A 26327-nucleotide genomic window follows, 5' to 3' on the forward strand; every position below is an offset into this window, starting at 1 on the left:
AGTAGTAAAATTTCTATGCTTGTAGATCATGAAAAGAATGCTTTAGGTGCTGGTTATATTGTTGAATTCATTCATGATGCTACTGAAAATTACTATGAGAGAGGATCATATGCTTCTACTTATTGCAATAGTATCAAGCTTCCTCTCCATACGTTGAAATTTTTGAAGCTATGCTTGTTTTGCCTTCCTATGCTAGTTGATTCTTGCTCCAATAAATTGTTTGATCACAAAATCCCTATGCATAGGAAGTGGGTTAGACTTAAATGTGCTAGCCATTTGCTCCATTATGCTCTCATTGTGTTTCAATCCTTACCTTTTATGTGAGCATCATTGAAATCAATGCCTAGCTAAGGGCGTTAAACGATAGCGCTGGTTGGGAGGCAACCCAATGAATAAATTTTTCTTTGCTTTTTGCTTCCTCTTTTGTTTTCTCCACACCATCATAATTCTGTTATGATTGTGTCTTTTGTGTTTCTTTTTGTGTTTGTGCCAAGCAAAACCGTTATGATTAGTCTTGGTGATGATTGTTTGATCATGCTGGAAATAGACAGAAACGTTCTGCTCACGAAAAGAATTTTAATTTTTATTATGTAAGAGCTTTTGAGTTGATTCTTTTTTCTTCTGATTTCCATGCTATTTATTCAGACTTTCATAGTTTTTCAGATTTTTTGAAGTCTCAGAAGTATACGAAATATACAGATTGCTACAGACTGGTCTGCTGTTAACAGATTCTGTTTTTGTTGTGTTGGTTGCTTATTTTGATGAAACTATGGATAGTATCGGGGGGTATTAGCCATGGAAGATTGAAGATACAGTAACCCAACATCAATATAAGTAGAATTAAAGTTTGCTACATTACCTAAGGAAGTGGTGGTTTGCTTTCTTATACTAATGTTATCACGAGTTTCTGTTTAAGTTTCGTGTTGTGAAGTTTTCAAGTTTTGGGTGAAGTTCTTATGGACAAAGAGATAAATAGTGGCAAGAGCTCAAGTTTGGGGATGCCCAAGGCACCCCAAGTTTATTCAAGGATGCCGTAAAATCCTAAGCTTGGGGATGCCCCGGGAAGGCATCCCCTCTTTTGTCTTCGATCCATCGGTAACGTTACTTGGGGCTATATTTTTATTCACCACATGTTATGTGTTTTTGCTTGGAGCATATTGTATCGTAGGAGTCCTTTATTTTTGTTGTGTCACAATCTTCCTTTCTGCACACCTAGAGAGATAGAGACATGCACTCACCGTGATTTTGTCGAGCTTCACTTATATCCTTTGGTAGACAATTCAGCTCACATGTGCTTCACTTATATTTTTAGAGCTAGTTAATTTTGCTCTATGTGCTTCACTTATATCTTTTAGAGCATAGAGGTGCGTGGCTTGGTAGTTGATCTATGCTTTGAAAGTAGTCTCAAAAGGGGTAGTTATCCAAAGGTATACGAAAACTTCCACCTTCATGTGCATTGAATAGTTAGAGAAGTTTGATTCCTCTCAATTAGTTTTGAGATATGGTTGTGGTAATATTGAAGTTATGCTAGTAAGGTGTTGTAGATCTAGAAATACTTGTGTTGAAGTTAGTGATTCCCGTACCATGCACGTATGGTGAACCGCTATGTGATGCAGTCTGAGCATGATTAGTCTTTTGATTGTCATCCTTTGTGTGGCGGTCGGGATCGCGCGATGGTTTATACCTACCAACCCTTCCCCTAGGAGTATGCGTTGAATGCTTTGTTTCGATTACTAATAAATTTTTTGCAACAAGTATATGAGTTCTTCATGACTAATGTTGAGTCCATGGTTTAGATGCACTTTCACCTTCCACCATCACTATCTTCTTAGTGCCGTGCAACTTTCGGTGGTGCACAAAACCCACCATTAGCCTCCCTCAAAACAGCCACCATACCTACCTACTATGGCTTTTTCAAAGTCATTCCAAGATATATTGCCATGCAACTACCACCATGAAATGTGCCACCACGTCTATATTGCCATTGCATGATCGTAAGATAGCTAGCATTATGTTTCCATTAATGTCTATGCCATGCTAGATCATTGTCACGGTACACTACCGAAGGCATCCATATAGAGTCATCGTTGCTCTAAGTTTTGAGTTGAAAGTGTGATGACCATCATTGATGGAGCACTATCCCATGTGAGGAAATAAAAGAGGCCAAAGATGCCCACCAAAAAAAAGAGGCCAAAGAGCCCACCAAAAAAATATGAGAGAAAAAGAGAGAAGGGGCAATGCTACCACTTTTCCACACTTGTGCATATTAAGCACCATAATCTTCATGATTGAGAGTCTGTCGTTTTGACACCACCATATAGCTAGTGGGAAATTTTCATTATATAACTTGGCTTGTATATTCCAATGATGGGCTTCCTCACAACTGCCTTAGGTCTTCGTGAGCAAGCAAGTTGGATGCACACCCACTAGTTTTCTTTAAGAGCTTTCACATACTCCTAGCTCTAGTGCATCATTTGTATGGCAATCCCTACTCATTCACGTTGATATCTATTGATGAGCATCTACATAGCTCATTGATATGCCTAGTCAATGTGACCATCTTCTCCTTGTTTGCCTCGCAACCTCCACCACACTCCACACCACTTATAGTGCTAAAACCATGGCTCACGCTCATGTATTGCGTGAGAGTCGAAAAAGTTTGAGAAAGTAAAGGTGAAAACAATTACTTGGCCAATACCGGGGTTGTGCATGATTTAAATTTGTTGTGCAAGGATTATAGAGCATAGCCAGACTATATGACTTCGTAGGGATAACTTTCTTTTGGCCTTGTTATTTTGAAAGTTCATGATTACCTTGCTAGTTTGCTTGAAGTATTATTGTCTCCACATCAATAGCAAACTATTGTTTTGAATCTAACGGATCTGAACATTCATGTCACATAAGAGGAGTTACAAAGGACATCTATGCTAGGTAGCATGAAAGCATCAAAAATTCATTCTTTATCACTTCCCTACTCGAGGACGAGCAGGAGTTAAGATTGGGGATGCTTGATACGTCTCCAACATATCTATACTTTTTGATGGTTCCATGCTATTATCTTGTCAACTTTGGATGTTTTAGATGCATGGATATGCTATTTTATATCTTTTTTGGGACTAACCTATTAACTCAGTGCCAAGTGCGAGTTTCTGTTTTTTCCGTGTTTTTGGCCCATTTTCAGACGGAGTCCAAATGGAATGAAACTTTACGATGATTTTTTTGGACCATAAGAGACCCCCGAAGCTTTGGAAGAAGGCCAGAAGAGCCACGAGGGAGTCACAAGCCCTGACGCCGCCACCACCCCCCTAGGTGGCGCAGGGCAGGCTTGTGACCTCCTCGTGGGCCCAACCGACGTAATTCCACCGCCATAAATTCCTATAAATTCAGAAACCTCCAGAAAGAAACCTAGATCGGGAATTCCGCCGCCGCAAGCCTCTGTAGCCACCAAAAACCAATCTGGAGCCTATTCTGGCACCCTGCCGGAGGGGGAATCCATCTCCAGTGGCCATCTTCATCATCCCAGCGATCTCCATGACGAGGAGGGAGTAGTTCTCCCTCGGGGCTGAGGGTATGTACCAGTAGCTATGTGTTTGATCTCTCTCTCTCGTGTTCTTGAGATGTCTTGATCTCGATGTACCATGGGCTTTGCTACTATAGTTGGATCTTATGATGTTCTTTCCCCTCTCCCACTTGTAATGAATTGAGTTTCCCCTTTGGAGTTATCTTATCGGATTGAGTCTTTGAGAACACTTGATGTATGTCTTGCACGTGTCTATCTGTTGTGATCAACTTGCGGGTTTGTGACATTTGGAACCTATGCATATGGGTTGGCACACATTTGATTCATGTGAGTACTCGATGTATATTTTGGTGATCAACTTGCGGGTTCGTGACATTGGGAACCTATGCATAGGGGTTGGAACACGTTTTGACTCTCCGGTAGAAACTTTGGGGCACTCTTTGAAGTTCTATGTGTTGGTTGAATAGATGATTCTGAGATTATGTGATGCATATCATATAATCATGCCCACGGATACTTGAGGTGACAATGGAGTATCGAGGTGACATTAGGGTCTTGGTTGATATGTATCTTAAGGTGTTATTCTAGTACGAACTCTATGATGGATTGAACGGAAAGAATAGCTTCGTGTTATTTTACTACGGACTCTTGAATAGATCGATCAGAAAGAATAACTTTGTGGTGGTTTCGTACCCGACAATAATCTCTTCGTTTGTTCCCCGCTATTAGTGACTTTGGAGTGACTCTTTGTTGCATGTTGAGGGCTAGTTATATGATCCAATTATGTTATCATTGTTGAGAGATCTTCACTAGTGAAAGTATGAACCCTAGGCCTTGTTTCCACGCATTGCAATACCGTTCGTGCTCACTTTTACCATTTGTTACCTTGCTGTTTTTGTAATTTCAGATTACAAAAACCTACATCTACCATCCATATTGCACTTTTTTCACCATCTCTTCGCCGAACTAGTGCACCTATACAATTTACCATTGTATTGGTTGTGTTGGGGACACAAGAGACTCTTTGTTATTTGGTTGCAAGGTTGCTTGAGAGAGACCATCTTCATCCTACGCCTCCCACGGATTGATAAACCTTAGGTCACCCACTTGAGGGAAAATTGCTACTGTCCTATAAACATCTGCACTTGGAGGCCCAACAACGTCTACAAGAAGAAGGTTGCGTAGTAGACATCATCAGCCGGTCATTAGCACGTACATATGGTATATGAAGTGCTAAAATTTGTTGAGGGGGTGAGCGATTGGTAGGGGTCTTGCCCCTGCTCGCCCCTCCTTGCCTCCGCCCCCGCGAGCAACACAGAGACGCAATTCTTCAACGCCTTTACTTTTGTAGCCTCCCCCCAATACAGGGATTTCTCCGTCGAGGACATTAGTCGGATGGGAAGGACAAATCTAAATGCCGAAGGAGCAGCCCCCTGTGCATCTCGTGGCTTGGTGATATAGAACCACTCTTTTTGCCATGGCTTGACGGTGTCGATGAAGGTACCTTTGGGCCATTGAACTATGTGGATCTTGCTAATCATTGCTCCCCCGCAGTGTGCCTATTCTCCATTAACGACTTTGGGCTTGACGTTGAGGACTTTCAACCATAGGTCGAAGTGGGGGTGGACCGGTAGAAAGGCCTCGCAAACTACGATGAAGGCTGGGATGTGCAGGAAAGAATTTGGGGGAGATCATGAAATCTAACCCGTAGTAGAACATTACGCCCTGAACAAAGCGGCGGAGAGGGAAACCAAGACCCCAAAGAAAATGGAGGATAAAGACTACCCTCTCACCTTCTTTGGGCATAGGAATGACGTGGTCTTTCTCCGAAACACAATGTACGATGTTCGCCGACTAATAGCACGTGCTCTTCAACTCCAGGATGTCCTCCTCGGTGACGCAGGAGACCTCCCACTTGTCGTTCGAGCCCGATCTAGCCATGGACGAACTAGGAAAGGGTTCGAGGTTGGGGGAAGAGGGGAGCTTGAAGGCTCGAGTTTGGAGGGTTGGAAATAGGGAGGTCATCGATGGTCGAGCTATTACCGGCTGAATGTAAGAAGGGGAGAACTCGCCCCGCAAGTTGAAGACTTTGGACGCGACTACGGCGTTGGATGCCAGTTCGGGGGCTACCGAGGGAGTCCGGGAATAAAGGGTCCTTGGGCCGCTTACCTATTTCAATGGGCCAGACTCCTCGGTCGTCCTATTGTCATTATTGGACTCCGGATAGATGAAGGTGATGTTGTATTCAAGACAGACTCTTCCGAAGACTTGGCGTGCACTCCATGGCTATGTGCAGATCGGCATGTTTCCTCCATGATGTAACCGACGTTGTATAACCCTAGGACCCATGGTATCTATATAAACCAGATGGCTTTAGTTCATATGACAGATTAAGCTCATTACTCCTAGGGTTTAGACCACAACATATGATCTCGAGGTAGATAAACTCTGTACTCGATACTCCACCATGAGTATAAACAAGAGCAGGACGTAGGGTTTTACCTCTATCAAGAGGGTCCGAACCTAGGTAAACACCGCCCCCTTGTCTCCTGCTATCAAGGATTTGATTCAAAAAGTTTGTAAGGGCAAGGAGATCGCCTACTTCGTGAAGATCTACCCCGAGTGAGGCTAGTCCTTTATGGACGTAAGCCATGGCGGAATAGACAAGGTTGCTTCTTCGTGGACCCCTTGTGGGTGGAGCCCTCCGTGGAATCGCGCAACCGTTACCCTATGTGGGTTGAAGTCTCCATCAACATGAACATACGATAGCACCACCGATCGGAACCGTGCCAAAAAATCCTCGTTTCTTCATTGTGTTTGGTCTTACTATCCCTACCCTCTTATTACACTTGCATGTCTTTACTTTCCGTTTCTATACTCGTAGACTTGCATGCGTAGGGTGTGTTAGGCTTGGTAAAATCGCTAAAACTTGCCAATTGATAAAATTGGGAAAAAGTTAAGTTTTTATTTGATCAAGTATTCTAATCACCTCCATTTAGATATACTTTGGATCCCACATGTCTGCAATTGGAATTGGGTCATCCGGTTTTAACCGGGTCAATAGGGATGTAAACGGTATGGATAATTTCCGTTCTGAATCCACATATGCATCCGGCTTTAAGGATATGGTATGCACTTGCACGAATCCAAGGGATATAGATGCAGTTGCAGATTATGATAGACCGGATATCTGGTGGATATGGTAGCGGATATGGTATCAGTAATATCCGATGGATATGGATTATCCGACATTTTATACGGATAATCCGAGGTTATCAAATAGGATTATTCAATAAATTTAGCCCAATTGGCAAGACCAATTAGTCATCTGTAATTAATTAGGGATTATAATTGCCACATATAAATACAATACAACCCTAATAGTAGTACCCTAGTGTATGATCACAATCACAGCCGTCGTCCGTGATCGTCGCACATCGTATTCTCCATCGCTAGGGGTCGACTGCATCTCTCCAGCAAGTCTGATGTCCGACACTATGGGCAAATATGCCGACGACGGTCCGGCTAATGGAGGTGAGCACTTTGCTTGAGCACATCTTTTTTTAACAACTCACCACATCTTTATTACCTAGTAATCAACACATTCTCTCTTACAAGTAGTGGAGTGATGGCACTAGGAGGCTCCTTAAACCATGAGTTTGGGGAAGAAAATTTGCAAATCCTAGCTAGTTCGTCGGCAACAGAATTAGCCTTTCTGTGACAATGATCGTACCGCACATGGGTAAAATCCCTAGCCATATGATAGCAATCATCAAGAATAGTTGCAGCTGTACGAGAGGAGTTACCTCCTTCTTGCATCGAAGCAATCACATCAGTATTATCCGAATTAACTACGAGCTTGTTGCAACCCACTGACGTAGCCAGGTTCAGACCAAACCTCAGTGCAATAGCTTCAGCCATGTACACGTCCAAGCAAACACCAATAACAGAATTGCTTGCTGCTATGAACTTGCTTGCATTATCATGTAGGACAGCGCCAACACTGCCTTGGAGTAAATCTGGATCGAAAGAAGCATCTACATTTAGTTTGGTATATCCCGGTGGAGGTCTTGTCCATGGGTTTCTTTTCCCCTTCGCAGATTTGTCCGATGCTGCAGCAAAGTTTTCAGCTAGTGCACGAACTGAAAGAGCAATCTGGGATGCTCCATTTGTGTGTTCCCCATGCACCAATTTCCTCCTTTCCCACGACAAACACCAGCAGGTAATTGCAATAATCAAGTTGCCATTCTTCTCACCAAGTACCTAAGTTTCATCTGTCGGAAGGGACAAAAGGTGCTCCAGCACTTCTTCCCCTGCACGATCAACCACACATCCACTTTGAATAATGCCATCCATTCCCAACTTCATCCATACTTATTTTTCCTTGTTGCATTGAAACAACACGTGCTTTACACTTTCAACATTTTCACACGCCGGGCATTTGGTAGTAATCTTGAGATGCCGATCTGCAAGATTGACCCAACATGGGAGAGTTCCATGAAGCGTTCTCCATAGGAAGATCCTTACCTTAGCAGGACAAGGTAGTTTCCACATGAACTCCCATATTGGGTTAGGCGCAATAGCACCCGAGACTGATCTCCTGGGGGCTTTTAACTCATAGTGGCTCCACCACATCTCAAGCTGACTTGACAGAGAAAGAGTCATGTTTCGATGGGTGCCAAGCAACAAAGTCCGGCATATCAAAGGACGGTAAAGGAATACTCAGAATCCGATGAGCGTCAACTGACCAAAATGTTTGTTCCACTAGCAGAGCATCCCACTGGCCTGTTGCAGGGTCAATCAGATCAGAAACCTTGGATAGCAGATTGTTACCTCTTGGAGTGATCGGTAGTCTTGTAGGTGACTAAGGGATCCAAGCATCTGACCAAATATTAACTTTGCTTCCATCTTCAGTACGCCATATGTGCCCAAGCTTTAAAGTTTTAACCCCCTCCATAATACTCTGCCAAGTATAAGAGGATTTCTTCTTCAAAGGTTCATTAAGGAGATCTCCATTCGGATAATACTAAGCTATGAGATTGTTGCACAAAGGGAATCAGGGGCATCCAATAAACGCCATGATTGTTTTGCCAACAGAGCCAGATTAAAGCAATGGATATCACGAAAACCCATCCCACCTTCTTTTTGGGACACACATTTTTCACCAAGCAAACCAGTGCATCCTCTTGTGATTGGCATCACCACCCCACTAAAATTGTGTCATCGCGCCTGTTATTCCTTTTCAATTCTTTTTAGGAATTTTGAAGACCGACATTGCATAAGATGGTATGGCTTGAGCCACTGATTTGAGGGGTACCTCTTTCCCGCCTAATGATAGAAACTTTTCTTTCCATCCCATAAGTCTCTGAACAATCTTGTCAATCGGGTAGTTGAAACAATCACTCTTGTCCAGTCCAACAGTGGGTGGAAGCCCCAAGTATTTATATTCGCCCTGGTTTCAACAGGTGTGTTTGGGATGAAGAAAATGCTTGATTTTTCTACACTCACTTTTTATCCCGATGCCGAACAGTATGTATCAAGGATCCCTCTTAAAGTTGCTGCATTCTGAGCGTTTGCTTTCATCAAGATTAGTGAGTCATATGCAAATAAGAGGTTAGTTACAACCGGTGCATCTCTACACACTTTAACCCCTTCAAATTGTTCTGAATTTACTTGAGCGCGTCTTGATTTACTGGAAGTAGAGTCATGTACTCATGTAAGTGTAGGCACTTGACTTGTTGTACCGTGCATAGTGCAGTTCGACTAGTGATGGCAGTATCGTGCGGCCGTCCGGGGGTGGCGCTGCTCGCAGCCGTGAGCGATGTTGTACACGACGATGGACAAGTCAAGTGCGCCAACGCTATTCGCATCAGGACGACGGTCTGAGTGCATATGCACCGAATGGGACCAACGCGCTTGCACTAAGGAAATTCTAACTGATGAAACTGAACTTTTTAACAACTACATACAGCTACGATGGATGAAACTGAATTTTTCTAAAACTTTAACAGTAGCTGTTAACTGACACTTAGCTATTTCTAGTGTAATGTGGTAGGATAAAACGTGTTCTCATATTGTTTGCATATAGTATAAATAAGTTCACTTTTCTTTGCCGTATCACGCGTATTTTTTGTTCGTTTTTGGCCCGAGTCCGCTCCGAATCAGCTTCGAATCATATAATCCGCATCCGGTCAATATCCGCTCCGCTTCGAATTCCTCAAGAAAATATGATGAAGGATATGGTAAAAGCATGATCCGATCTGATCCTTTTACATCCCTACGGGTCAGCAATTTGTCAAAGCTCTCACATTCAACTTTTTATACCATACACCATACTTACTATTTTTTAAAGCCTTATAATTAATTAAGATCTTCAATTTAGAATTGAGTCGCTTGATTTTGATCAAGTCAATAAATTGTCAACGAGCTCTCTCATTTAATTTTTTTGTTCTGTATGTTCTCTAGTTTTGAAGCTCGTTCATTAGTTAAGGTATTCAATTTTGAATTTGGTTTGCGATTTTAACAGGGTAAATGGTTTTTTAAATCAATCAGCAACAATTAACCTATAAAAACATATTAATCCCGTGCACTCTCTCATCACCTAGAATAAAGAGAAACAACGATGTGATATTATTGCACTAATATAGTACATATAGCCACTGACGCAATTTTTTCCCATATAAATATATGTTGATTAGCGGATAACAAGGGTATTAGTTTTTAGGAAATCAAATTTCTTTAACTTCAATCAAATTCAACGTAAAAAAATATGGACATCCACAATATTAAACAAAAATATATACATAAACTCATTTCATGATGAATTTATCATACCAAGACATCCATAATATTAAACAAAAAATATACAAAAACTCATTTCATGATGAATTTATCATATCAATTTGATATTATATTTTTTATATATTTCTTTACGAATTTGATCAAACTTAAAAAGTTTGGTTTTTCAAAATAATTATATACCCTATATTTTAAAACAGAATGAGTTTTTTTTAGAAATCCAATAACACCAACGACGCAGCAAAGCGCGCCCAACCCTTCTACTAAAAGCATCTCCAACACCCATCCAAAAACTATCCCACGCGTTAAAAAACGTTTGTTTGGGTGCCGGATAGGTCCAACAGATACTGTAAAATAAGACACATGCAAAAAAAGTAGACACACGCTAAAAAGCGCTATCGCATGATGCAAATTTAGGGAGCCGGATCTCGCGTGTTTCATAATTTGCATTGCATGTTTTTTTAACACATATTTTTAGGCATGTAGAAAATCAATATTGGCTCTGGCATGCTAAAATGCTACAGGGACACGTTAAAAACTATTTTAACGCATGATACTGTTGTGCATCTGTTGAAGATGCTTTAAGAGCATTTATTGCCGGACTGTCAAATGATCCCTCGTACATTAGCGGACGCGTCCAGTCAGTGACTGGACAGAAGAGAGAATGAGAAAAGTGACCCAAACGGACCTCTGATATTGTTCCTATATGTCCGGGTTGTCCGTGAATCCTCATATCCATCTCAAATATGGGGAGGATATGAAGGCTCGCGGACGCGCCCGGGCGCGCCCGGTTAGTCCGCCACAGAACGCGACTCCATCCTGGACCATATTTTTTTCTTTATTCATTCTTTTCTTTCTCTATCTTCCGCTCCACCAATCAGTGCACATGACCGGACATATAAAAAACTATATATATAACCACACGGACGGATAAATAAAAGACACGTTCGGTCACTGATTAAACGTGTTTGTGAACGTTTAAGGAACCAAATTTGAAAGGTTCCGACTACGGATGCTCTAAAATGCCAAATCTGACCATTGTCATGTAACCATTGCCCTCGAAGATGCTCTAATAAACAACCCCACATATAGTAAACTTCCAACACCCATGAAGACTTATTCCTTCACATTCCGAATCCGCCGATGACCCGATGTACAAATGCATAATGTACTCCTCGAGTACACACAGTGACCAAATGCACAAGAACTCGCGTACTGTACATAGGTTTAGATCAACTCTAGCACACCCTATATAAAGTGTCATTCCGTAAAAGGTTAACGGCTACGGGCCAAACCCATATAGTCGCCTTGATTCGAAATTTTTCTAGAGTGACCTGAACCCTCCCCTCATGTGGTATAACTACGGGTTCGCGATCGATTTACGGGGCTAAACTCTATCCCATCCCAGTCGCAACCCCCCTCTCACCTCTCAGTTTGTCCCGTCGATGACACCATTCCGTCGCCGCACTCCGCCATTTGGCGCGGGATGTAGAGCTCGGGCCGCCGCGCTGATGGTGGCGACGACCCCGAGCGGGAGCGTGTGACACCTCCGACGTCGTGAAGAGATACACGAACCGCGGCCTAAAGCCACCTCGTCACTAGAAGGAAGAGTATGACCACAGGCATGAGTTCCTCCGCCACGGGCTGTCCTCCGGCACCTCTGCCGCAGGCAGCTCCTCCACCGATGCCTCGAGCTCACGGACGTCGCTCACGCCCCTCAAAAGAGAGCCGGAGGATCTCCCGTCTCTCCGCGCGGTGAAGAGGGAGCCGGAGCCGGAGCGACGGGGCATCATCGGGACGTAGGATTACCTCCCCCCGACGAAGGAGGAGGAGAAGCGGCATCGCCGAGACGCCGATATCAACAAAATCTTCCTCAAACAGAGGCTCGCGGCGGCGTAGAAGTTTGCCGCCAACCAAGAGGAGTGGCACCTCGTAGCCAAACAATAGGACGAGGTCTACGTCAACCTTGTCTCCGACGACGAGGTCTACGTCAACCTTGTCTCCGACGACGAGGACTGAGTTCCACTGCCGCCGCCGCAACGTCGCCACCGCAATCCCCAGGCACCGGTGAGCCAAATTTTGTACATTAGGGTTACGGTGACGCGGCGGCCTCCAAATATTATCTATAATTTTTTTAGTATCTATGACTTTTAAAGATGATCAATCACTATGAACTGCTGGAATTTTTATCTATTTTTTGGCCAGACAAATATATAATTTCAGAAATTCCTAATAAATCTTAGAGGCCCACGCAGCCCATCTGTGCAAGGCAAGAGGTGGAAAAGTTTAGTCCCACGTTGCTAGTTTAGTGGGAGTTGGACCTTATTAAAAGGGAGGATGTTTCCACACATGTATGAGCTTGAGAACAAGAGAGACATACACACACGCTCCTCCTCCTCCGTCTCCCGCCTCGCCTCGTCACGACACGGGTTGCGGGAATGAGCCGAGTCAAACTAAATTTTTTCCACACACGACTGCTATACGAAAGGTCACGGAAGCTGATTGAATACGAACGTTGCACCCTTCCGTTGTTGTCGCCTATAAAAGAGAGGTCGCTCCTCTTCAAAGAAGACGCATCATAACTTTCTCTCGCCACTGGTTCCGTTCTCTGTGCTGCTGTTACGTTCTTTCCCATCCCGACTTGCGGCATGCACCATAGGTCGGGATAGTAGCTTGTGAAACTCCGTTTCTTCGAGTCCTGTATGGGAGAAGCGTGCTAAGGTTTTTGGGGAGCACTCAGTGCGACTACTGGCTTCCATCACGGACACCGACGATCTGTTCCCGAACGAGGACTTCTTCCCCGACGTCGAACACCTCTTCGATAACATGGCCAACGACAACACCAACACCAACCATATTGCTGCTGCAACTCAGTACGTGCTCATGTTCCTTTTCTTTGAGTTCCTGCCGCAACTTCTTGCTCTAGTTTCATTTCTAGATATGTTTAAAATCGCGAGTTGCAGAGATGAGAACCATGAAAAGCAAGATCCCGAATAAGAAAACAGAAACCGAGGAAGAGGAAACCACAAGAGTGAAGACTAGTAGAGTCTCGTCTTTTGTCATTCTTTGCTCTTTCTGCTCATCATTTCATATGATGCCTTGTGTATATAGAACGACTCTACATATGTTCTCTTCTAGATCATATGTGCACATGTCTTTTGTCGTCTCATCTCTATATTGCATGTCTTGTTTCATCTATTTTATGATGGTCATGTTTTCCCTACGTTTTCTTTTAATAAAATCCTATGGTAAATTGCTCATATTTCCAAAAATCCAAAAACCTTATAATAGGCAATTTATCCCGAGTGGTTTTGCCACTTCCATGAGACCTCCTATGTTTGAGGGTGTCCACTATAAGAGGTGGTGCGTGAGAGTTGTTCTATGATTTCAAGCCATGAGTTGCTATGACGCCACTCTTGACAAACCTGAAGGAGATCATGATGCTCAACAGGAACTAGCTTTTCAAAAAATGGATACCTTGTTTAAGGCTGCTCTCTTGAGCGTTCTTGGTGAGAACATAGTTGATGCTTATGCGTCAACTGATAATGGAAAAGATATGTGGGATGCACTCGAGGCCAAGTTTGGGTCTCGGATGCTGGCACTGAGTTGTACATCATGGAACAATTCTATGACTACAGGATGACTGAAGAGCGCTCTGTGGTTGAGCAAGCTCACGAGATACAGTCATTTGCAAGAGAACTTGAGCACTTCAATTGCATGCTACCGAACAAGTTTGTTGCCGGAGGCATCATCACTAAACTTCCTCCTGTTGGGGAACGTCGCATGGGAAACAAAAATTTTCCTACGCGCACGAAGACCTATCATGGTGATGTCCATCTACGAGAGGGGATGTGTGATCTACGTACCCTTGTAGATCGTACAGCAGAAGCGTTAGTGAACGCGGTTGATGTAGTGGAACGTCCTCACGTCCCTCGATCCGTCCCGCGATCAGTCCCACGATCTAGTGTCGAACGGACGGCACCTCCGCGTTCAGCACACGTACAGCTCGACGATGATCTCGGCCTTCTTGATCCAGCAAGAGAGACGGAGAGGTAGAAGAGTTCTCCGGCAGCGTGACGGCGCTTCGGAGGTTGGTGATGATCTCGTCTCAGCAGGGCTCCGCCCGAGCTCCGCAGAAACGCGATCTAGAGGTAAAACCGTGGAGATATGTGGTCGGGCTGCCGTGGCAAAGTTGTGTCAAATCAGCCCTAAAACCTCCGTATATATAGGGGGAAGAGGGGGAGCCTTGCCTTGGGGTCCAAGGACCCCTAAGGGCTTCGGCCGAGCCAAGGGGGGCATCCCTCCCCTTCCAAACCGAGTCCAACTAGGTTTGGAAGGAGGAGTCCTTCCCCCTTTTCCCACCTCCTCTTTTTTTCTCTTTGATTTTTCTTCCTATGGCGCATAAGGCTCTTTTGGGCTGTCACACCAGCCCACTAAGGGCTGGTGCGCCACCCCAAGGCCTATGGGCTTCCCCGGGGTGGGTTGCCCCCCCCCCCCGGTGAACTCCCGGAACCCATTCGTCATTCCCGGTACATTCCTGGTAACTCCGAAAACCTTCCGGTAATCAAATGAGGTCATCCTATATATCAATCTTCGTTTCCGGACCATTCCAGAAACCCTCGTCACGTCCGTGATATCATCCGGGGCTCCGAACAACATTCGGTAACCAACCATATAACTCAAATACGCATAAAACAACGTCGAACCTTAAGTGTGCAGACCCTGCGGGTTCGAGAACTATGTAGACATGACCCGAGAGACTCCTCGGTCAATATCCAATAGCGGGACCTGGATGCCCATATTGGATCCTACATATTCTACGAAGATCTTATCGTTTGAACCTCAGTGCCAAGGGTTCATATAATCCCGTATGTCATTCCCTTTGTCCTTCGGTATGTTACTTGCCCGAGATTCGATCGTCAGTATCCGTATACCTATTTCAATCTCGTTTACCGGTAAGTCTCTTTACTCGTTCCGTAATACAGGATCCCGCAACTTACACTAAGTCACATTTCTTGCAAGGCTTGTGTGTGATGTTGTATTACCGAGTGGGCCCCGAGATATCTCTCCGTCACACGGAGTGACAAATCCCAGTCTCGATCCATGCTAACTCAACGAACACCTTTGGAGATACCTGTAGAGCATCTTTATAGTCACCCAGTTATGTTGCGACGTTTGATACACACAAAGTATTCCTCCGGTGTTAGTGAGTTATATGATCTCATGGTCATAGGAACAAATACTTGACACGCAGAAAACAGTAGCAACAAAATGACACGATCAACATGCTACGTCTATTAGTTTGGGTCTAGTCCATCACGTGATTCTCCTAATGACGTGATCCAGTTATCAAGCAACAACACCTTGTTCATAATCAGAAGACACTGACTATCTTTGATCAACTGGCTAGCCAACTAGAGGCTTGCTAGGGACAGTGTTTTGTCTATGTATCCACACATGTAAATGAGTCTTCATTCAATACAATTGTAGCATGGATAATAAACGATTATCTTGATACAGGAATTATAATAATAACTATATTTATTATTGCCTCTTGGGCATAGTTCCAACACCTCCTTCGTGGAGAAACTTTGCTACTTTGCTGAAGCATAAGAGACAGGAGTTTTTCATTCCGGATCTCATAGGTACTCTTTATGTGTAAGAAAAGGCGAGAGCAAAAGACACACATGCTCGAGGTATTGAGGGAGGATCTAGTGCCAATCTCGTACAGAAGAAAAACTTCCAGCCCTAAAATTTCAAGAACAAGGGCAAGTTTGATGGTAAAGCAAAGTTCGATGGAAAGAACAAGGTTGTACAACACACCAACTTCAAGAAGAAGAATGACAAGAAGAAAGGTGTTTGTCATGTGTGCGGAGATCCTCATCATTGGGCACCTAACTTCCCTAACCGTTATGACAAGCGTCAACATGGGAAAGGCGGCAAGACCACTAATGTTGTCATCGGTGACACTAACGTGGAGGATGCTGGGTATGGTATATTTCCCACTATCCTTTCAGCATGTCATTTTCCCGATTGGTTGATTGACACGGGTGCTAATGTGCATGTATGCGGTGATATTTCCATGTTTTCATCTTATCAGTCCGCATTGACTTCCACCGTGCTAATGGGCAACGGTTCAAGTGCTTCTGTTCGTGGTGTTGGCATGGTCAATCTGAAGTTTACTTCGGGGAAGGTCGTGCGACTGAAGAACGTGCATTATGTCCCCTCCGTGAATAAACATCTTGTTAGCAGATCTCTTTTGTGTAGAGATGGCTACAAGTTTGTCGTTGAGTCGAATAAATTTGTAATATCCAAGTACGGAACTTTTGTTGATAAAGGCTATGAGTCAGGAGGCCTATTCCGTTTATCCTTGGCAGATGTTTGCAATAAAGTTGTTAATCATGTTTATAACAATAGTGAATCAAATGTGTGGCATTCACGTCTCTGTCATGTTAATTTTGGTTGCATATTGTGACTAGCCAAATTGAACTTAATCCGTAGCTTCACCACCGTCAAGGGATCTAAGTGTCAAGTTTGTGTGCAAGACAAGCAACCTCGTAAGTCTCACACGACGGCCGAAACAACAAATCTTGCACCACTAGAGCTTATACATTCAGATCTATGTGAAATGAACGGTATTTTAACAAAAGGTGGAAAGAAATATTTCATGACATTAATTGATGACTCCACTAGATATAGGATGAGGCTTTGAACTTTTTCAAGATCTATAAAGCTGAAGCAGAAAACCAACTTGATCAAAAGATCAAGAGGCTTAGGTCCAATCGTGGTGGAGAGTATTTCTCAAATGAATTTGATTCCTTCTCTACGAAACATGGTATAATCCATAAGAGGACGCCTCCCTATTCACCTCGGTCAAATGGGGTCGCCAAAAGAACGAACCGCACTCTAACTTATTTGGTTAATGACATGTTAGACACATCGGGTCTCTCCAAGGCATGGTGGGGGAGGCGATATTGACTGCATGTCATGTCCTAAACCGAGTTCCCACAAAGAACAAAGAGATAACTCCATTCAAGGAATGGGAAAAGAAAAGGTTAAAACTCTCTTATCTACGAACCTGGGGTTGTTTGGCAAAAGTCAATGTGCCAATCCCAAAGAAGCGCAAGCTAGGACCAAAAATTGTGGATTGTGTTTTCCTCAGATATGATTTTCATAGCACTGGATATAGATTCTTGGTTGTAAAATCTAAGGTATCTGACATGCATGTCGGTACAATCATGGAGTCGAATGATGCGACTTTCTTCGAAGATATCTTTCCCATGAAAGATATAGCTAACTCATCTAATCAGGAGATGCCTAATTCATTGAATCATGAATTAGTTACAATTACTGAACCTATCATTTCGATGGATCATTTTGAAAATACTGTGGAGGAGAACAATGAAGTTCCTACCATGAGCAATAGACACAGGACTGCAAAGTCCTTTGGTGATGATTTTCTTGTGTATCTCATAGATGACACTCCGAGTTCTATTTGAGAGGCCTATGCATCTGAAGATGCTGACTACTGGAAGGAAGCAGTCCGTAGTGAGATGGACTCCATCTTGGCAAATGAAACTTGGGAGATCACTGATCGTCCTTATGGGTGGAAACCTATAGGATTCAAATGGGTATTCAAGAAGATACTTAGGCCTGACCCGGAGGGGGAAATCGTGAGCATCGTCATCACCAACACTCCTCTCATCGGAGGGGACTCATCACCATCAACATCTTCATCAGCACCATCTCATCTCCAAACCCTAGTTCATCTCTTCTAACCAATATTCGTCTCGCGACTCCGATTGGTACTTGTAAGGTTGCTAGTAGTGTTAATTACTCTTTGTAGTTGATGCTAGTTGGATTACTTGGTGGAGGAGTTTATGTTCAGATCCTTGATGCTACTCATTATCTCTCTGGTCATGATTATGATTATGCTTTGTGAGTAGTTACTTTTGTTCCTGAGGACATGGGATAAGTCTTGCTATAAGTAGTCATGTGAATTTGGTATTCGTTCGATATTTTGATGTGTTGTATGTTGTTTTTCCTCTAGTGGTGTTATGTGAACATCTCACCATTATTTGGTCCTAGAGGAAGGCATTGGGAAGTAGTAAGTAGATGATGGGTTGCTAGAGTGACAGAAGCTTAAACCCTACTTTATGCGTTGCTTCGTAAGGGGCTGATTTGGATCCACTAGTTTAATGCTATGGTTAGACTTTGTCTTAATTCTTCTTTCGTAGTTGCGGATGCTTGCGAGAGGGGTTAATCATAAGTGGGATGCTTGTCCAAGTAAGGGCAGTACCCAAGCGCCGGTCCACCCACATATCAAACTATTAAAGTAACGAACGCGAATCATATGAACATGATGAAAACTAGCTTGACAGAAATTCCCATGTGTCCTCGAGAGCGTTTTACCTCCTATAAGACTTTGTCCAGGCTTGTCCCTTGCTACAAAAGGGATTGGGCCACTTTGTTGCACCGTTGTTACTTTTGTTACTTGCTACTTGCTACGAATCATCTCACCACACAACTACTTGTTACCGACAATTTCAGTGCTTGCAGATTTTACCTTGCTGAAAACCACTTCTCAGATCCTTCTGCTCCTTGTTGGGTTCGACACTCTTACTTATCGAAAGGACTGCGATTGATCCCCTATACTTGTGGGTCATCAGTGTTCCAGGCGGTGTTAACTGCGAAACAATTCCACATTGTCTCAAGTGAGCACCAAACTCGAAACTCAGATATTCAAACCGTAGGAACTTGATCTTCTTGTTACGATGATTTTCAACTTCACTCTGAAATTTCTTGAACTTCTCAAACGTTTCAGACTTATGCTTCATCAAGTATATATATCTATACCTACTCAAATCTTCAGTGAAGGTGAGAAAATAATGATATCCGCTGTGCGCCTCCACACTCATCGGACCACACACATCGGTATGTATGATCTCCAACAAGTCACTTGCACACTCCGTTGTTCCAGAGAATGGAGTCTTAGTCATCTTGCCCATGAGGCATGGTTCGCACGTGTCAAGTGATTCAAAATCAAGTGACTCCAAAAGTCCATCGGAATGGAGTTTCTTCATGCGCTTTACACCAATATGACCTAAGCGGCAGTGCCACAAAAACATGGTGCTATCATTGTTAACTCTAACTCTTTTGGTCTCAAAGTTATGTATATGTGTATCATCGCTAACAAGATTCAATATGAACAATCCTCTCGCATTGGGTACATGAACATACAAGATATTACTCATAGAAATAGAACAACCATTATTCTTTGACTTAAACGAGTAATCGTCTCGCAATAAACAAGATCCAGATATAATGTTCATGCTTAACGCAGGCACTAAATAACAATTATTTAAGTTCATAACTAATCCTGATGGTAACTGAAGTGAAACTGTGCCGACGGAGATTGCATCAACCTTGGAACCATTTCCCACTTGCATTATCACTTCATCTTTCGCCAGCCTTCGTTTATTCCGCAGTTCCTGCTTCGAGTTGCAAATATGAGCAACAGAACCGGTATCGAATACCCAGGCACTACTACGAGAGTTGGTTAAGTACACATCAATAACATGTATATCGAATATACCTGATTTTTCCTTAGCCGCCTTCTTATCAGCCAAAATACTTGGGGTAGTTGCGCTTCCAGTGACCCGGTCCCTTGCAATAATAACACTTTGTTTCAGGCTTAGGCCCAGCCTTGGGTTTCTTCGTCGGATTGGCAACAGGCTTGCCGCTCTTCTTGGAGTTACCCTTCTTGCCTTTGCCGTTTCTCTTGAAACTAGTGATCTTATTGACCATCAACACCTCATGCTCTTTCCGGAGTTCTGACTCTGCGACTATCAGCATCGCGAATAACTCGTCGGGTGACTTGTTCATCCCTTGCATGTTATAGTTCAACACAAAGCTCTTGTAGCTTGGTGGCAGTGATTGAAGAATTCTATGAGTGATAGCCTCTTGCGGGAGTTCAATCCCGAGCTCAGTTAGACGGTTTGAGTACCCAGACATTTTGAGCACATGTTCAGTGACAGACGAATTCTTCTCCATCTTGCAAGCATAGAATTTATCGTAGGTCTCATACCTCTCGATCCGGGCGTTCTTCTGAAATATAAACTTCAACTCCTGGAACATCTCATATGCTCCATGACGCTCAAAGCGACGTTGAAGTCCCGGCTCTAAGCCATACAAGACTACACATTGAACTACTGAGTAGTCCTCCTTACGTGTTAACCAAGCATTCTTAACATCTTGGTCAACCGTAGCGGGTGGTTCATCTCCTAGCGCAGCATTAAGGACATAATCCTTTTTCCCAGTTTGCACGAGCAACTTAACATTACGAGCCCAGTCTACAAAGTTGCTTCCATCATCTTTCAACTTAGCTTTCTCTAGGAACGTATTAAAATTCAGGGTGAATGTTGCGTGAGCCATTGATCTACAACACAAATATTACAAAGTGGACTTAGACTATGTTTAAGATAATTAGAGTTTAACTAATCAAATTACTTGATAAACTCCCACTCAAAAAGTACATCTCTCTAGTCATTTGAGTGGTTCATAATCCAAATTCACTAACTCAAGTCCGATCATCACGTGAGTTGAGAATAGTTTCAGTGGTAAGCATCCCTATGTTAATCATATCAACTATATGATCCATGCTCGACCTTTCGGTATCATGTGTTCCAAGGCCATGTCTGCACATGCTAGGCTCGTCAAGTTTAACCCGAGTGTTCCGCGTGTGCAACTGTTTTGCACCTGTTGTATGTGAACGTTGAGTCTATCACACCCGATCATCACGTGGTGTCTCAAAACGACGAACTGTCGCAACGATGCACAGTCGGGGAGAACACAATTTCGTCTTGAAATTTTAGTGAGAGATCACCTTATAATGCTACCGTCGTTCTAAGCAAAATAAGGTGCATAAAAGGATTAACATCACATGCAATTCATAAGTGACATGATATGGCCATCATCTTGTGCTTCTTGATCTCCATCACTTAAGCACCGGCATGATCTTCTTGTCACCGGCGCTACTCCATGATCTCCATCATCATGATCTCCATCAACGTGCCACCATCAAGGTTGTCGTGCTATCTATGCTATTACTACTAAAGCTACGACCTAGCAATATAGTAAACACATCTGCAAACACAAACGTTAGTTTAAAGACAACCCTATGGCTCCTGCTGGTTGTTGTAGCATCAACGTGCAAGTCGATTTTAACTATTACAACATGATCATCTCATACATCCAATATATCACATCACGTTATTGGCCATATCATATCACAAGCATACCCTGCAAAAACAAGTTAGACGTCCTCTAATTTGTTGTTGCATGTTTTACGTGGCTGCTATGTGTATCTAGTATGATCGCATCTTACTTACGCAAAAACCACAACGGAGATGTGCAAATTGCTATTTAACCTCTCCAAGGACCGCCTCAGTCAAAACCAATTCAACTAAAGTTGAAGAAACCGACACCAGCCAGTCATCTTTATGCAACGAGGTTGCATGTCAATCGATGAAACCAGTCTCTCGTAAGCGTACGAGTTATGTCGGTCCGGACCGCTTCAATCCAACAATACCGCCGAATCGAGAAAAGACTAAGGGGATTAGCATCTACGCATGAACCTAGCTCATGATGCCACTGTTGGGGAACGTTGCATGGGAAACAAAAAAATTCCTACGCACACGAAGACCTATCATGGTGATGTCCATCTACGTGAGGAGATTAGATCTACGTACCCTTGTAGATCGCTAAGCAGGAAGCATTGAGAAACGCGGTTGATGTAGTGGTACAGCTTCGTGATTCAAATCACCGTCGTCCCATGATCCGTCCCACAATCTGTTCCGATCTAGCGCCGAACGGACGGCACCTCCGCGTTCATCACATGTACAGCTCGACGATGATCTCGACCTTCTTGATCCAGCAAGCAAGATGGAGAAGTAGATGAGTTCTCCGGCAGCGTGACGGCGCTCCGGTGGTGGTGATGATCTACTCCTGGAGGGCTCCGCCCGAGCTCCGCAGAAATCCGATCTAGAGGTAAAACTATGTGGAATAGGCTTGAGTTGCACGTGGTAAAGTTGTGTCTCAAAAATCCCTAAACCACCAATATATATAGGAGGAGGGGAGGGGCTAGCCTTGGTGCACAAGGGCCCCAAGGGTGCGCCGGACGCAAGGGTGGAGGAGGACTCCTCCTCCAATTCGATTTGAAAAGGAGGAGTCTTCCTCTTCCTTCCCACCTCCCTCTTTCCTTTTTTCTTCTTCTTTTCCTTTGGTATTTTTACATGTGGCGCCATAGCCCTCTTGGGCTGAGTCCACCAGCCCACTAAGGACTTGCTGTGCCACCCTAGGGCATTGGGCTCACTCCCGGGTGGGTGGGCCCCTCCCGTTAAACATCCGGAACCCATTCGTCACTCCCGATACACTATTGGAATTGCCCGAAACTTTCTGGTGACCAAATGAAACCATCATATATATCAATCTTTGTTTCCGGACCATTCCGGAAAACCTCGCGACGTCCGTGATCTCATCCGGGACTCCGAACAACATTCGGTAACCACACATATAACTCAACTATACTAAAACATCATCGAACCTTAAGTGTGTAGACCCTGCGGGTTCGAGAACTATGTAGTCATGACCCGAGACACTCCTCGGTCCATATCCAATAGAGGGACCTGGATGCCCATATTGGATCCTACATATTCTCCGAAGATCTTATCGGCTGAACCTCAGTGTCAAGGATTCATATAATCCCGTATGTGTTGGGGAACGTCGCAAGGGAAACACAAAATTTCCTACGCGCACGAAGACCTATCATGGTGATGTCCATCTACGAGAGGGGATGAGTGATCTACGTACCCTTGTAGATCGTACAGCAGAAGTGTTAGTGAACGCGGTTGATGTAGTGGAACGTCCTCACGTCCCTCGATCCGCCCCGCAAACAATCCCGCGATCAGTCCCACGATCTAGTACCGAACGGACGGCACCTCTGCATTCAACACACGTACAGCTCGACGATGATCTCGGCCTTCTTGATCCAGCAAGAGAGACGGAGAGGTAGAAGCGTTCTCCGGTAGCGTGACGGCGCTTCGGAGGTTGGTGATGACCTTGTCTCAGCAGGGCTCCGCCCGAGCTCCGTAGAAACACGATCTAGAGGAAAAACCGTGGAGGTATGTGGTCGGGCTGCCGTGGAAAAGTCGTCTCAAATCAGCCCTAAAACCTCCGTATATATAGGTGGGAGGGAGGGGGCCTTACCTTGGGGCTCAACGAGCCCCAAGGGGGTCGGCCGAGTCCAAGGGGAAGGACTCTCCCCCCAAAACCGAGTTGGACTAGGTTTGGTGGGAGGGAGTCCCCCTTCCTTCCCACCTCCTCCTTTTTTTTCTTTCTCTCTTGATTTTCTTCTCCTTGGCGCATAGGGCACTTGTGGGCTGTCCCACCAGCCCACTAAGGGCTGGTGTGTCTCCCCAAAGGCCTATGGGCTTCCCCGGGGTGGGTTCCCCCCCCCCCCCCGGTGAACTCCCGGAACCCATTCGTCATTCCCGGTACATTCCCGGTAACTCCGAAAACCTTCCGGTAATCAAATGAGGTCATCCTATATATCAATCTTCGTTTCCGGACCATTCCGGAAACCCTCGTGACGTCCGTGATCTCATCCGGGACTCCGAACAACATTTGGTAACCAACCATATAACTCAAATACGCATAAAACAACGTCGAACCTTAAGTGTGCAGACCCTGCGGGTTCGAGAACTATGTAGACATGACCCGAGAGACTCCTCGGTCAATATCCAATAGCGGGACCTGGATGCCCATATTGGATCCTACATATTCTACGAAGATCTTATCGTTTGAACCTCAGTGTCAAGGATTCGTATAATCCCGTATGTCATTCACTTTGTCCTTCGGTATGTTACTTGCCCGAGATTCGATCGTCAGTATCCGCATACCTATTTCAATCTCGTTTATCGGCAAGTCTCTTTACTCGTTTCGTAATACAAGATCCCGCAACTTACACTAAGTTACATTGCTTGCAAGGCTTGTGTGTGATGTTGTATTACCGAGTGGGCCCCGAGATACCTCTCCGTCACACGGAGTGACAAATCCCAGTTTTGATCCATACTAACTCAACTAACACCTTCGGAGATACCTGTAGAGCACCTTTATAGTCACCCAGTTACGTTGCGACGTTTGATACACACAAAGCATTCCTCCGGTGTCAGTGAGTTATATGATCTCATGGTCATAGGAACAAATACTTGACACGCAGAAAACAGTAGCAACAAAATGACACGATCAACATGCTACGTCTATTAGTTTGGGTCTAGTCCATCACGTGATTCTCCTAATGACGTGATCCAGTTATCAAGCAACAACACCTTGTTCATAATCAGAAGACACTGACTATCATCGATCAACTGGCTAGCCAACTAGAGGCATGCTAGGGACGGTGTTTTGTCTATGTATCCACACATGTAAATGAGTCTTCATTCAATACAATTATAGCATGGATAATAAACTATTATCTTGATACAGGAATTATAATAATAAATATATTTATTATTGCCTCTAGGGCATAATTCCAACAGTCTCCCACTTGCACTAGAGTCAATAATCTAGCCCTCACATCACCATGTGAATTACATTGTAATAAATCTAACACCCATACAGTTCTGGTGTCGATCATGGTTTGGCCGTGAAAGAGGTTTAGTCAGCGGGTCTGCTACATTCAGATCCGTGTGCACTTTGCATATATTTACGTCCTCTTCCTCGACGTAGTCGCGGATGAGGTTGAAGCGTCGTTTGATGTGTCTGGCTTTCTTGTGAAACCGTGGTTCCTTTGCTAAGGCAATGGCACCAGTGTTGTCACAGAACAAGGTTATTGGATTCAGTGCGCTTGGCACCACTCCAAGATCTGTCATGAACTGCTTCATCCAGACACCCTCCTTGGCCGCGTCCGAGGCAGCCATATACTCCGCTTCACATGTAGAATCTGCTACGACGCTTTGCTTGGAATTGCACCAGCTTACTGCACCCCCATTAAGAATAAATACGTATCCGGTTTGCGAATTAGAGTCGTCCGGATCTGTGTCAAAGCTTGCATCGACGTAACCTTTTACGGCGAGCTCTTCGTCACCTCCATATACGAGAAACATCTCCTTAGTCCTTTTTAGGTACTTCAGGATATTCTTGACCGATGTCCAGTGATCCACTCCTGGATTACTCTGGAACCTACCTGCCATACTTATGGCCAGGCTAACATCCGGTCTAGTGCACAGCATCGCATACATGATAGAACCTATGGCTGAAGCATAGGGGACGGAGCGCATATGCTCTCTATCTTCATCAGTTGCTGGGCACTGAGTCTTACTCAATCTCGTACCTTGTAAAACTGGCAAGAACCCTTTCTTGGACTGTTCCATTTTGAACCTCTTCAAAACTTTATCAAGGTATGTGCTTTGTGAAAGTCCTATCACGCGTTTTGATCTATCCCTATAGATCTTAATGCCTAGAATGTAAGCAGCTTCTCCTAGGTCCTTCATAGAGAAACTTTTATTCAAGTAACCTTTTATGCTCTCCAAAAGCTCTACGTTGTTTCCAATCAGTAATATGTCATCCACATATAATATTAGAAATGCCACAGAGCTCCCACTCACTTTCTTGTAAATACAAGATTCTCCAACCACTTGTATAAACCCAAATGCTTTGATCACCTCATCAAAGCGTTTGTTCCAACTCCGAGATGCTTGCACCAGTCCATAAATGGATCGCTGGAGCTTGCACACTTTGTTAGCATTCTTAGGATCGACAAAACCTTCGGGTTGCATCATATACAACTCTTCCGAAACCGTTAAGGAACGCCGTTTTGACATCCATCTGCCATATTTCATAATCGAAAAATGCAGCTATTGCTAACATGATTCTGACGGACTTAAGCATCGCTACGGGTGAGAAAGTCTCATCGTAGTCAACTCCTGGAACTTGTGAAAAACCCTTTGCC

This window comes from Hordeum vulgare, chromosome 6H, assembly GCF_904849725.1.
Source record: "Hordeum vulgare subsp. vulgare chromosome 6H, MorexV3_pseudomolecules_assembly, whole genome shotgun sequence".
NCBI lineage: Eukaryota > Viridiplantae > Streptophyta > Magnoliopsida > Poales > Poaceae > Hordeum > Hordeum vulgare.